Genomic DNA, 13,642 nt, shown 5'->3' with positions numbered 1-13,642 from the left:
CCGGCGACTTAGCGCACGCGCCCTGGCTCCTCCCCTCCCTCAGCTTCTTCAGGCTCCGCCCCTCGAGCGCTATTCTCCCGGACCCTTTCGATCCCCTCCGCCTTTTCTCCCTGCCTTCACCTCTGATTGGACGCTCGCCTCCACTGACAATGTCCCCCGAAGACTTGAGCCCGCCTCCCTCCTAGCTGCGGTGCCGAGGGGGCGGGGCTGGGCGGGGCTTCGGCGCCCTATTGTCATGGAGACGGAAAGCCTGTGGCAGCGGTGGCGGGGCTCCTCGGGGCAGAGGTGGCTGAGAGCCAGCCGAAGCTGAGGCCAGGCCGAGCGGCCCGGACAACCTAACAAGGAGGGACGTGGAGCCGGCGAGCGGCGGCCTCTCGTGCAGCCCAGGGGCGGTGTCCTGCTGGACGCAGCTAGGCCCGGGTGGTCGCGGGGAGCGCCTCGGAGCGTCCCCGCCCTGCTGCCTTGGCCCCCCTGCCTCTCGCAGCCCGTCGGCTCCTGAGCGACCGCCCCCGGCTCCGCCCGCCGCCGTCTCGGCCCCTCGCGGTAACGGTCGGTAGCGGCCCGCGCGCGCCGCCCGCAGGGGGCTCGCGTTGGCCACGAGGGAGCGTCCTCGGCCCGCGCTCCCGCGACGCGAAGGAGAGGTGAGCCCTGCGCCCCCATCCCGCCCGGCCCCCACCCCCACCCCGTCGCGCCCGGGCTTCCCGCCCCTCGATCCGCAGCCGCGCGTTCCCTTCCCTCGTGAACGGGCTAGACGCGGCGGAGCGCCGAGGAGCGCCCGGCGGGCAGGGGCCGCGTGAGTTGGGGGCGGGCTTCTCCTGGTGTCACGGACCCGGGTGGGCACGAGTGGGTCCCCTCCCTCCACGCGCGGCGGCTGCACCCTCTCGGCTCTCATCCGGGATGCTGGCTGCCGAAGTGGAGCCACGGAGGTTTGTGCCACCGAGGACCTGAGTCTGTCACACAGACATCCTCGTTACATCCTGCTGCCACTTCGGGCCGCTGGGCTGTTCCCCTCCCCCAACCGCCATCCGCTCTTCTTTTTCTGTTTCCTTTTGGGGGTCAGGGCCTGGAGAGAATCCCAAAAGATAGGGAAGCGTTTAGAATTTGTGGTTCTATTGCTGTGGTTGTCACCTCCGCTCTGCGTCAAATTTAAGACTCATTTCTTAAGGATGTCTCTATTTTCTGCTTTATTTGCAAGCGGATGGCTCCGCGGCGCGGGTGCCCACGCGGCGCGGCGTCGTGCCGCAGACCCGGGCTCATGCACGGAAGGGAAGAGCGGGTCATTAGCAGGCGGAAGGGATTCGGGGAGCATCTGGCGGATTTCCCCGTCTTCGTGCGAAAGCTTTCACGTTTTTGTGCCGGTAAACGCGAGCTTTTCACTCTTTATCTCGGTAGGGGTTGGCAGTACGTTACCCTCCCCCATTCCCCACCTCCCCCCTTTATTCATGGGCTTTTCCGCGTGGGACCCTGCGGACTTGTTAGCAGCAGTTTCCTTGGGCTGTAGTCACTGAAGCGTCCTCCCCCAGCAGAGGTGGGAACTACTTCCCTCTTACTTCGCGTTACCAAGATGACTTATTTTGCGGGTGGGGAAGCTTAATATTGCGTTTTATCCTTCTGAACATTTTTAACTTAGACTAAGGACAGGTAGGTATGTCCTGATTGTTTTTCACGCCGGAGTTTAAATTTCTTAATTTTACAGCTCCCCGAGGATTTATGGGTTCGTCCTGTCTGCAGCGATCCAGTTAGGCATAACTTTAAGGCTGTTAAAAGTAAGATGCACCATTGTATGGCTCAGACATGGCGGTACAGCTCGCTCTTTGAGTTTTCGGCTGTACAGCTGTCATTGTTTAAATCAGGCGCAAAAGGAGGTTATTCCTGTTTATTTAGGGTAATAACTGTTTACAGTGAAAACTCTAAAGACTCGTGAAAGTAGGTCTGCTGTCTTTTGAAGATCTCATCATTCTTGAGGGAGAGACACAACACCGGCGCTGGGAGAGGCAACAGATTGCTTCCGTCATATCACTTTGCTGTTTTGGAGTGTACTTAAAGGATTATGATTGATAAGGCCGTCCTACCAGAGAATGTTGACACAGGTGTGCATCGTTATCTTAATTAAGATCCTGAGAAAGTGTTGTCTATAAAACGGTGACATAAGGAGGGCCACATATTTTTGTACAGTTTTGCTTTTGGAGAATTTAATTGCAGTCGAAACCCGTCTTTGAGCTTCCAGATTTTTGTGAGCATTTTGGCAACAGAAGTTTTAGCGAGAAATGAGAGTTCAGCGTGAAGTGTTCCGGCATGTACTCCTGCTACTTGTGGCTTTTGGGCAGTGCCTTTGTCGGCCTTCTTTGTGCTCTGCCTTGGTGGTTACTGATTTAGAAGTAAAAGCGTAGGGCAGTATATTAAGCAAATGTTTATTAGTGTTGGGAATACATCTGTAGAGGAAGGCATGCTTCATGTGTAGAAACAGGAATAAAAAGGTAACTACATCAGGCATTTACAGCACTTCATTTTTTTTGGAAAACATTCTCCTAGAATGTTTTAATGATCGAAGACAATTTCTTTTTTTCATATCATCAGGTACTTAGCTACATTGCTTATGGAATGCCTTGTTTTTATTTCCAGAAGGAGAAAACAAACGGTTTTATTTTTCCAAAGTACTGTTGTGCAGATTCGAATTGATGAGTAAGTGAAGATAGCACATTTAGCCTTTTAATAGTTTAAGGATCTGAAACGTAACCTGGGTGACCACTAAATTAATGTTACTGTCCTTGGCTTGAAATCTCTGCATGCAGAAACAATAGCAAGACGGATACTGTCGATCATATTACCCTTGGCTTACCCAGAACCTGACACCCTTGCACATCAGTATTGCATTAAGATTTCCCCCTCTCTTTGTAGATCGTGATTTCCTGGAAGTCGGCTGTCTATCAGTGCGTATGTGAGACGTGTGAGTGTTTTTGTTTAATGTGAAAACTCACTGGAGAAAGAGGAAATGAAAGTGGAGGAGGCCGTGGGCACAGTGATCGGAGAGGCCAGGTGTAGGGTCACAGCTCACTCGTGACTCCAGGGGCAATTAGCTGGCTGGCACTACCTGGTAAACTAAAACCAAAGACAGGCTTATTTAGATTTTATTGCTGAAATTAAAACAAGAGCATTCATTTGGAGGATAATTGCTTTATTTATCCCCCAACATCCCAATCAGAATTTTTTTTTTGGCAGCTAAAAAAATTAAGATCAGCCTCCCCATGCTGTTTCTCATGTATTATTTTAAAATTTGACGTGCCGTGTCAAACGAAATGAAAGAGGAATATATGAATTAATTACCTATCATTCATTTTTATTAATAACAAAAAATTATTAATTTATGTTTACATTATAGAACTCTTAGGAAAAATTTGAATGTTCTTTAGTTGATAACATGCAAGTAAATGAAATTATATAATCCTGAGTGAATTATAGATTATGAAAACAGTATTATATTTTCGAGTGATGTTTTAACTCTGAGGTAGCACAGCCTGTTTTGGGTAGTAATATCTCAATATCTGTATATTTCCCTTCAATTTCTACACTTTGTCAGCTTCTGTAATTTTAACCTATTTTGGTATGATTATTCACTGTTTCATGGAGAATAATTGTTTTTAATAGAATAGCAGTTGATGCAACTCAAAGAGGATGTAAAATCTTGGAATTTTTTTCTTATTCAATAATGACCCTGGTTTGCTTTTATAGCACTATTCTGAAGTGTGATTCTTATGAGTTATTTCTGCATAAACCTGCAGTATTTTTATAGCCAGAGTATACCTAACCACCAATTTAGCTTGGCAAATTAACTTAGATACTTCCAAATTGAAAACCAGTATATTCTAATTTAGTTGACTTTAAGTCTTTATTAGTAAGGATGCACTTAACATTTGTTCAGGAGAAGGGAATGTAATTTTCTCTTGCAGTTGTCATTTACATAATTCACTTTTCTAGCCTTTTCTCAGGCTAATGATATTCCACACCTTGATAGGGCCTTTATTTGTTTATTTGCCATAATACGAAGTGATTCCTTGGAGAAAATTAGATTAGATATTCATGTCTAATATCCCCAAAGTATTTAACTAGTCTTCTGTGTCTCCCTAAACAGAATCATCTCCATTTTCTGTGCAGGTGAGAAGTATGATGCTTCCCTAATACATTTGGATGTTTTCAGCTAAGTTGACTTCTGAACTGTGGGGTTCCTCCAAATGCTGGCTGAACTTTGACCTTGCACGCCCCCAGACTCATCTGCAAGTGAGTGTCTACACAGTGTGCGTGGGCGTGGAGCGAGCCCCAGGCTGCCCCGGTGTTGGTTTCACCCACGCATTTGTATTGCTGTCAGGCCCCGAGCACAGGAAGTCACTTGAGGCCTTTGATTGCGTGACTGTGCTAGTGCGTTACACAAAGGTTCGGGGAGTAGAAAAAATTTTGATTCATAGAAATACTCTGAATAATTTATTTTTAATGATATCATTAGATAGTGAAATTTATAAAAGTGCTTTTCATAAAAATCAAGACAGGTTATATTTTATAAAAAATAGAATTACTATTTAAAGAAATAATCTGTTTAGACCAAATTACAGTTTTGATTATTTTCATTACCCAGTTCTTTTCAGTATAAATTTAGTGGAAGTATCAGCTCCAGGCATGAGTGCCAAAGTAACTAAGAGTACACAGTCATGTGTAAAACTCGTCATTTTTCATCAAAATAGGGGCTACTGAATACAGGCAGATGAGAAAAGCTATGAGAAGAAATTATTTTGCAAAATATTTGTGTTGTATAGTAAGAGGGCAAAGAACTGGATTTGGTCAGAGAGAACATTTTGTTAAGTAAAAAGAAATGGTTGTGTGACCAAAACCAGCAAATTTTACAGAACACTTCTATAGTTAGTAGAGCCTGCAGTAGAACAAATGCTTCTCTGTGAATACTTTCGAAGGCATGAAAGTGATTTTTAACGTGATGCAAAGTAATATATAATTGTACTTAAAAACACACTTGTGTTCCCCTACCGCCGATTAGGTCTGATGGACACGGGGTTTCATGTAGGACCAGGAGCTGAAGCGTCACGAGTTAGAAGGCGTGCCACGCAAATGTAAGGAAAGTGTTAAGCAGCGAGTGTCCTGATTTCTCTGTTTGCCTTTCAGCTTAGTTTTTTTCCCCCTGTATTGTTTTAACCACGTGTAAAGGTGCAGAATTTAAAAGGTAAGAGTACTGGGGAGGGGGTGGTTCTTCCTAAGGATAAATATAGGAAAAATCTAAACATATATGTGAATTAGCTGAGTTTTATATTTGCTGTCAGCCAAAATATATTATTAAGTTTATTATGTCACATATATTGATGATACTCAAACATATTAAAACTAGGACTCCTTTTATATAAAGTAGGTGTGGGGGGGAGCTGGCGGGAGGTTCCCCACTCTTTTGAGAATAGGAAGGACACATGTCCTTTCAGCAGTAATAGGTTATGGCTGATTAATTGAGAAGGTTGTACTAAATGTTCTCTAGTGGAAATAGCTGGAGTGTACTCTTTGAGAAATGTATAATTCAGAAATAAAATCAATTGAGGTATTGGTAATTAAATTGTAATTCCATGAAGGATGGAAGTGTAGGAAAGATGACGCTAACTATTGCTGTTTTTCTTTTCAAGACTCTGCAGCTCATAACAGAGCTACTGTACTGGCTGTTGGAAGGAGGAGATTCTGAAGATAGGGAGGTAATATTATCTGTTTGTTTTTTTTGCAAAGAATACTTTCCTCTATAATCCTAAGCCCTTATTACGTATAAGAACTTTATCTAGTAGACAGCAATTTCTTTACATTGGAGATATGAAAATGATCTGATATTTTTTCCGTGCTAAGTTTTGAGCTGCTTCTCCCAGGGCCGTGGACTGTGTTGGGAGAGCTGAGAAATCTCATCTGGGCCTACTCAGCACCCTTAAAATAGCGTCTTTCTGGGAATTCGGACTGTGGTGGTGGCCCGCACAGCTCTGCTAGATGTCATCTCAGTTTGTCATTGATGTGGATGCAGTTAGCAGGTTGCTTAGCTGCCCTCATTTACCTCCCAGCCTTTGTTGCCTTATCTGGGCGGGCACGCCGTCTGCGTTTATTGCCTGCCACAGCCAAACCCTGAGTGGGAGACGGGTGCTGTGCTCGACTCCTGGTTCCAGGGCCCTGCCTAGGAGTTAGCTGGGCCCAGCCTTGGCTGCTCTAGTGTGCTGCAGGCTGGGAGCTCACCCGCATGCTTTAGTCCACAGCTTTAAGTCCCTTTCCGTATTTTGTGTAATCCTAGGCTATGGGTAATACTTTCCTTTTCCTCTGTTAGGCTGGCCTGCTGCTTCCCTTGCAGCTGTTGCAGGGACTGCCATGGAATGGAGGACTCTGTATTATTCTGGAGGATATCTTTGATAATTTATTCGCGTGCCGTTTCATTTTCAAGGACCTAATGTTGGTGTTAAAGAATGAGCCTAAGATTCTTGAAGAACAAATGTTATGTTCAGTTTGTATCCCTAAGAAAAGCTCCTATCTTCTCATACTATGTCATCATATTGAATATGCAGGTTAAATTGAAAACATAAAACCCTTTTATAAAGGGCTACTTAGCACATCTAAAAATGCTTATGAAGGGTTAAATTGAGTAATGGTGTGTATGTATTTTTCACTTTTAAGAAAAATGATATACTTCTCCAGTCCTCAAAACTGTCTACTCCCCGAATTGTATCTATGGAAAGATATGAGCAGAACAGTAAAGGCTTCATGATGCCTAATGACATAATGAGGAAATTGGTAAGCAATGTGGCAGCTAAAGTTAATTTCTGCCCTTAAGGGAGCTGGTGTACATTTAAAAACAAAAACCTTCAGGAAATCCTCTTTAATCTTTAAATCAAGTGACATGTTTGGTTGATACAACAGGACTGGGGAAATATACCAATCTCAGATTCTCTCATTCATGCCTAGGTAGAGGTTGTACGCAGCGGAGGAAGCCATTAAATGGAGCCGAGAAAAAATGGTGATATCAAAGTGATTACTTAGAAAGCAGTTTACATTTGCAAAGCAATTCAGTATTATAACCTTGACCAACTTTTACACTTCATATACTTGGGTTATTACTCCAGTTTGTAAAATATCAGTCTGTGGAATAGCTTTATCTCGAATGTAAGAGTCTTTTTGAATTGGCTAATAGCTCTTGCTGGTCACCTTAAAATATGCTACAATATTACAAAGTTAAAATGTAATATTTATTAATAGAAGGAAAATATAAAATTTAATATCTGTGCAACCGAGACCTTTAAACCTATTTTGAAAGTATAATCTTGACATCTACGACACTATTTTTGTCTTTGTTATGTAGATAGAATTATGGCTATTCTACATTTCAAATGTTTCATTTATTAATTCCAAATTTTATTCTCCATATTGGACTTTTCAAATAAAAGGTGTACGTGCTTTAGAGAGTGGAATTTCGAGTCACGAGCCAATTTATTAAGCATTAGTACATAGAAAAACAGCCTTGATTAATTTAGAACTCTGGAAGGGGGCAGGTAAAACTGTTTTCAGCTGAAATTTCCTAATGCAGCAGCCATTTAAATTAAACGTTTGTTAACATAACGGCGACGGCATCTCCTCCTCCTCCCTGCTGCGGTTCTGTCCAGCGGGACGCTGCAGTGGCAGTCGCACTGGCTGCTAAGTGTTTAAATGATGACACCATTATGTGAAGTGATTTTGCAATGAGAGGTTCCAGCCAAGAATTACATCTGCTCCCATCTCCTTCACATCATCCTCTCTGGCAGTGCAGATTATGATTGATTTGTTTGTGACAGATTGCAGGAAACAGTCATTGATTTTTCAATATTTTACCTTAAAATTATTTACAGTTGTAACCATGGGGAGGCATTTCCATGGGCTGTCAGCCCCTGAAAGACTAGGGTAATATTCCCTGCTCTCTGACAAGACAAATTACCTGTAATGAGTGCAGTGGCTGAAGGGTATACTTTTATTTTAAAATATGTCAATAACCCCAGTGACTAAACGAATATTGATTTAGCATAATGAAGCCTGAGTAATGTGAAAATGAGCTTTTTCAAGGAGCGCGTAGTGAAGACTTTCTTTTTGGCTGGTTGTACGGAGCTTTTCATTCTTTTCAACCAGCTAATGGAGATAAAGAGTTTTATATGCAAACCAGGAGGAATGACAGTATTGTTCGTGAGAACCAGGGTCCAAATATTTCGCCCTTGCTCTTAGCGATTCCTGTTCAAATCTCATTTGGACTCCTACGCTTAGTCATAGGCTAGCTACTGATTTGCTCGGTCTGATCTTTAACCCACTTAATATTTTTACAACTTCAACATATTTTGCATTAGACCTTCGGTAATGAATATTAAAACATAACTATATGGACAATCACTTGTAGGTGACATAATAATTACCTTAAGACATTTCAGATGGGTTATTGTAGTATTTAATGTGCCGTGTTTTATGGTAGAATAACTCCCAGTCCCCGGACATCAGATTGCTTTCCGGGGGAATGAAGATTAATTTACTTAAGTCCTGATATTGTAGATGTCAGTGCGTATTTTCATTTTTGTCAGACTTCTCCCCCTTTTAAAAATGTAATTCTCACCTTTTTATGGATTAAGATCTCAATACATAAGGTCTTTCACACAGGAGTGATAGCAAAAAAAGTATATAGTGTTATTTTATACTCCATCAAGAAGCCTGAAGATTTTATGCCTGAATAAGCATCTCCGTATCTAACTTGATAAGGAGAAATAGGGCAAACAATGCCAGTAATATATAGCAGAAAAGTAAGTATTTGAACAAGATGCCAGACTGACATTTCAGGGGAGCCTAACATGTTTTATGATAACCAATAATAATAAAATCTTATTAAAAAGCCATAGGTGAAATCCCTTTAGAAATTAAATAGTAGTTATGATTTCAAGAAAATTCAGATGGCTCTTTGTGAGTGCTGGTTCTGGTGTAGCGTTGGCATTAGAAATGTTGCAGTAAAAGAAAACTAAAAACATATCTTTTCACGGAAAACGGGATGGCCTCTAGAACAAAGATGCACCGTTTTATTTTTTCCCACGCGCGCTCCGAAGGCTGGGATGCAGAGGACCTCTGTCACTTGCCTTCGTTGTGTCCTGCAGTAAGCCACACGGTTTATAAAACCCTGGCTTCGTGCTTCTAAATGCTGTGGGACTTCATTCCTGCATCACCCTGCCCCCACTCTCTTTCCCTTGTTCTATAAAAGAGCCTTTGGAACTAGAAATATGAGGGGCGTGCCACCATCATATTATCAAAGTGGAGGCCCAAATTCTTCAACCATCAGTTCGGCTTGTAATTTTTTAAGTCGATGTAGTATCCATAGAACTTACCTACGGATAAGACATTCGGATATGCCTTCCAGGAAAAGAGTTTTTAATCGTTTTTTAAAATAAAGCATAGTTTCTTCAGACAAATCTATTCTAAGGAAAACATGTGTATTGTCGCACTTCCTTTATTTGGGGGTAAAATAGTAAATACGTTGTAGTCAGTACCTCTTGACCTTGGCGTTGTTTTAAACCTGTGTGTTCATTTTACAGTGCGTGTGGAGGGCTGTTTATGCGAATTAACTTTAATAAGTACATAGATACAGTAAAGCCTTTTCTGGGCAATTATTTCTCTTTTGGATACTATACCATTCTCCATTTCTTCTCTCCTCCTGAAAAAATAAATGACCTGCCCTCGTTCTCCTTTAGGGAAAAACTATGTAACTGGTTTTAAATCATATAAGTCATTGCGTTGGGTTGGTTAAAATGTTTATTTATTGAAAAGGAGAAAATGTCCATTTGAAAAATATTTATTGTATTTATATCTCTTGAGATGAACAGTTTACGTTGCTGTGGTACATGCCAGTCGACTGAGTTAATATTTTTTCAGAATTCATTTTACCGTGTTTGGTCAGACCTATGATAACTTAACGTAGGAACAAATGAGCATGTAATTCTCTTTTCCAGGGGACCTCAGCCCGTCAAAGAGGGGCAGTGTGAAAGCTGACGTGGACTGTAGCAGTGAGCGTGTGTCAGCGCTCCAGGTCCTGGCTGGTGTGTTATCCAGTGCCTTTGGAAGGGAGCTGTTAGAAGGAATACCCCTGGCTCGACGTTAGTAAAACGCCTCCTACAGGTAGCGTTTGTGTCGTTAGTGTACGTAACCCATCAGTGACTTGACTTCTCGCAAACGTAAAGCGGCGAAGTTCAGTGCAGTTGGTGCCCCGAAGATGTCAGGGACTGAAGGTGACGATGACCACGGCAACTAAAGGGGTTTTCTTCCTTCTAGATTCAGCCCTCGGTCTGAAATTTCCTGTGGTCTGTGCACTCTAGATGCAAAGGACACGGAAAAGTCACTGCTCAAGTGGTTTAAATATGTTTCAGATGTTCCTATTTATAGACTATGGTGTTTTTCCAATTAAAACTCTCAGTTGTCATTCAGAAGAGGGTTATGCACTTCCTGATCATCAATTTCAAATGCTTAGTGTCGTGGCGTATTACCAAACACTTTCTGTTTTAATCAAAGTGTAGGAAAAATATCAATTTTATATATTGACTTTCTTTCCCTAAAATGCCTTCCTTCATTGGGTTGAATGAATGTTGTACCTGAAAGAGAAGTCTCCGGAAAAACCCTGTTCTCCATCGTAGACATTCTGCTGGCAATCCAGTATCATCAGAGTAGGTTTAAAATCCCTTCCTAGTGTGAGCATACTGTAGTCTGGGGAGAGAAAAGACTTGGATTGTGTATGTATGTACACACACACACACATTTTAATTCTCCGTATTTAGTACCTCTGGAATAGAACATTTTCTCCGCAACAAATCTGTCGGCTCAAGTCGCATACAAGAAACCATCACCTGAAGCGGCAGGGCATGGGTTACGTGCTTAAACATTCGATGTATGTAAAGGAGGTTGGCATCCAGTTTTCACAGATGCCTTCCGTGTGAGGAGCCTGAGCGCTACAGTTGCCTTCCCATCGGGGAGTTCCTCCTGACGGCCTTTGGGGTGGCTGTGGGGAAACGGGAGGGTTCTTCTCTGAACACTTAGGGGGCGGGGTGTGTCTGACCAGAGGGGGCCCGCAGCTGGGGAGCTGGGGGGTCACAGGTGCTGGTGCCACTGTGCAAACTGCCGTGTGCTACAGTATTGTGGGGGGCCAGTTTGTGCTGCTTCCACGGCTGTGGTTTTTGCAGAGAATCCAAGGGACGTAATGAGTTCTTAAGTGCAGATTGCAATATGGTGGAATCAATTTATTAGATTAGAGTATTTCTTTTTCTTTTTAATTAGACTCTGTATTTTGAGGTGATTATATATTTCACGTGCAGTTGTACTAAATAACGGACAGCTCCCTTGTGTCCTTCACCCAGTGTCTCCCAATAGCAACGTCTAGCAATGTAGAGTGCAGCATCCCAGCCTGGACACCGACACAGATACAGAACCTTTGCACCATCACCGTGAGGGCTCCTCACCCTGGCCAGGTAGCTCCACTGGTTACCGCATCCTCCTGATACTGCAGGGTTGTGGGTTCGATCCCTGGTCAGGGCACATACAAAAACCTACCAGTGAATGCCTAAGTAAGAGGAACAACAATTTGATGTTTCACACTCTCTCTTCCTCTCTTTCTAAAAAAAGTCAATACAAAAAATTTTTACGTCCATACTCACACGTTTCCCACCCCTCTGCCTAACCCTAGCAGCGACTGGTCTGTTCTCCAGTTCTATAGTTTTGTCTTTTCAAGAATGTGACGTAAATGGAACCAGATAGTATGGAACCCTTTGGGATGGCTTTTGTTGCTCAGCATCACTTCATAGATATTTCAACTTGTATACACGATACTTTGTTCTTTCTTACATTTGCGTAGTATCCCAAGATATGATTGGCCCACGGTTTGTTTAACCACTCACCGGTTGGGACGGGGTTGTTTTAGTTTTTGATTATTACAAATAAAACTGCTACAAACATTTGTGTACAGGTTTTTGTGTGAATGTAAGTTTTCATTTTCCTGGGATAAATGCCCAGGAATGCAATTGTGGTTCATATGATAATTACCTACAGTACTTTTTTAAGACTAGAATTGATTTTTGTGTGTGTGGAAGGGAAAACAGAGGACATCTACATGTTTGTGGTGTTTTTGCTTTAGCTGTATTTGTTAAGGATTTTAACACATGCAGACTATCGTAAATAACTTATTGCCAAATATCAAAAAGCAATTTTCCACAACCTAGATATTTTCTTATTTTTAGGGATACTTCTTCAAAAATTACTTCTTGGGCAGGGGGGTAGACAATTTCTGTGTAAGGAATAAACACAGGCATACACTGTGGGAAAGGTGTCGCAAAGCTGACAGGTTACTTGGAGAAATTTTCAGAGGATTTCCCAGGTGTCGATAACTCAAGGGCACCTTTGCGATAGTTTCTGAATCGACATACTCTTGAGCTTTTGTTGCCACCGTCTTCTCTGCAGTTTTTATTTGTAGAATTAATTGATTATCTCTACAGTTTGTGTTCAGTGCTGTTGCATTTACTGCTCATTTAATTCAACTATACACACTGAGTAGGAAAGAGAAAAAAAATTAAGTATTTTTTTCCTGGAACATGGCTCCAAAAAATGCAGCTCCTTTATAGGATGTTTAACAGCAGAAACAGTGCTATGTTTTGGGGGAGACCCACTGAAAGGATAAATTTTACTCTCATTTTTCACTATATATGTTGACTTTAGAACTCTTACAGAAGATGCATTCCTTTTTTTTGAAACATTGGATATGGTTAACTGGTTAAATGACCCTTTAATAAAAGTCAGTATCATCAGTCTTTAACTTGTTTGAATGACGCGCTGCGCTCAGGGGATCCCCGTCTTTCAATGTTTCTAAATAGTGTCTCATCTTTAGCGCTCTATGGTCATGGCCCGGGTGATATAAATGACATCAGACAGTAAAAGTCCTTGCTCTTAAGAACGACCTGGGCGAAAGATAGAATATCCACATGGACTCTTTCTGTACCAGTAGTCATTTATCTTCAAGCGGCCCTTGAAGCGCCCCATTATCTACCACTTGCAGGCACTGGGAACCTGAAAGTAGAGAAGAGCAGCCCCATCACTCTTAGCGCAGTCCTCAGAGCGCTTCGCGTGGGCAGTGCGGACGGGGAAAGTAAAAAGAGACGCAGCTGGAGAGCAACGCGATTGCGCCTCGCCAGAAATCGCGAACCTTCAGAGTTCAGGAGAGAGACTAGGAGAGCTGAGGCCCCTGCCAAGGCCTCACAGGAAGCGGCAGGCGAGAATGCTGAAGGGACACCTAGGTGCTGCGGAGGAGGACACCAGCTGGGGAGAGGGAAGGGGCCCGAGGGTGGCCTGTTGCAAGGGAGCTGGGATCTGGGCTTGCAATCTGGTCGGGCTGGAATTGCCTGGGGCGGCCCAGGGCTGTGTCCCGGCCTCCAAGTGTCTTTAACAGCTTCCTTGGTTTTAGCAAAGCACCAGAACTGAGGCATGCTGTTTTTTGGAGAGTAATATTTGAATTTAAATATGTGGGTTTGAATGAAAAAACGAATAGATGCTCTTTCTCCTAAAAGTACGGCTTGGAAGTTAGGTGATAAGGCTCGAGCTG

At 43.0% G+C, this 13,642-nt stretch overlaps 1 long non-coding RNA gene across 13 annotated transcripts in view; it reads left to right on the top strand.

Annotated features, from left to right (window-relative positions):
- Positions 1-244: 244 nt before the first annotated feature.
- LOC112296677 (uncharacterized) overlaps positions 245-13,642 on the top strand; it is a 108,111-nt gene continuing 94,713 nt past the window's right edge. For 6 of the 13 annotated variants that reach the window (XR_008425680.2, XR_008425678.1, XR_008425679.2 and 3 more), the window contains exons 1-6: positions 245-641; positions 2,899-2,947; positions 4,153-4,275; positions 5,042-5,114; positions 5,670-5,735; positions 10,017-10,182. This is a non-coding gene — a long non-coding RNA (uncharacterized lncRNA). Of the gene's footprint in view, positions 642-735; positions 794-955; positions 1,359-1,658; positions 2,091-2,622; positions 2,683-2,898; positions 2,948-4,152; positions 4,276-5,041; positions 5,134-5,669; positions 5,736-10,016; positions 12,006-13,642 lie in introns of those variants that run through there. The other 7 variants (XR_008425675.1, XR_006654122.3, XR_008425672.1 and 4 more) reach the window with 7 other exon arrangements.

This window comes from Desmodus rotundus, chromosome 12 (genome assembly GCF_022682495.2).
Source record: "Desmodus rotundus isolate HL8 chromosome 12, HLdesRot8A.1, whole genome shotgun sequence".
NCBI classification, from domain to species: domain Eukaryota; kingdom Metazoa; phylum Chordata; class Mammalia; order Chiroptera; family Phyllostomidae; genus Desmodus; species Desmodus rotundus.
This window is presented reverse-complemented; position numbering and strand designations above follow the sequence as displayed.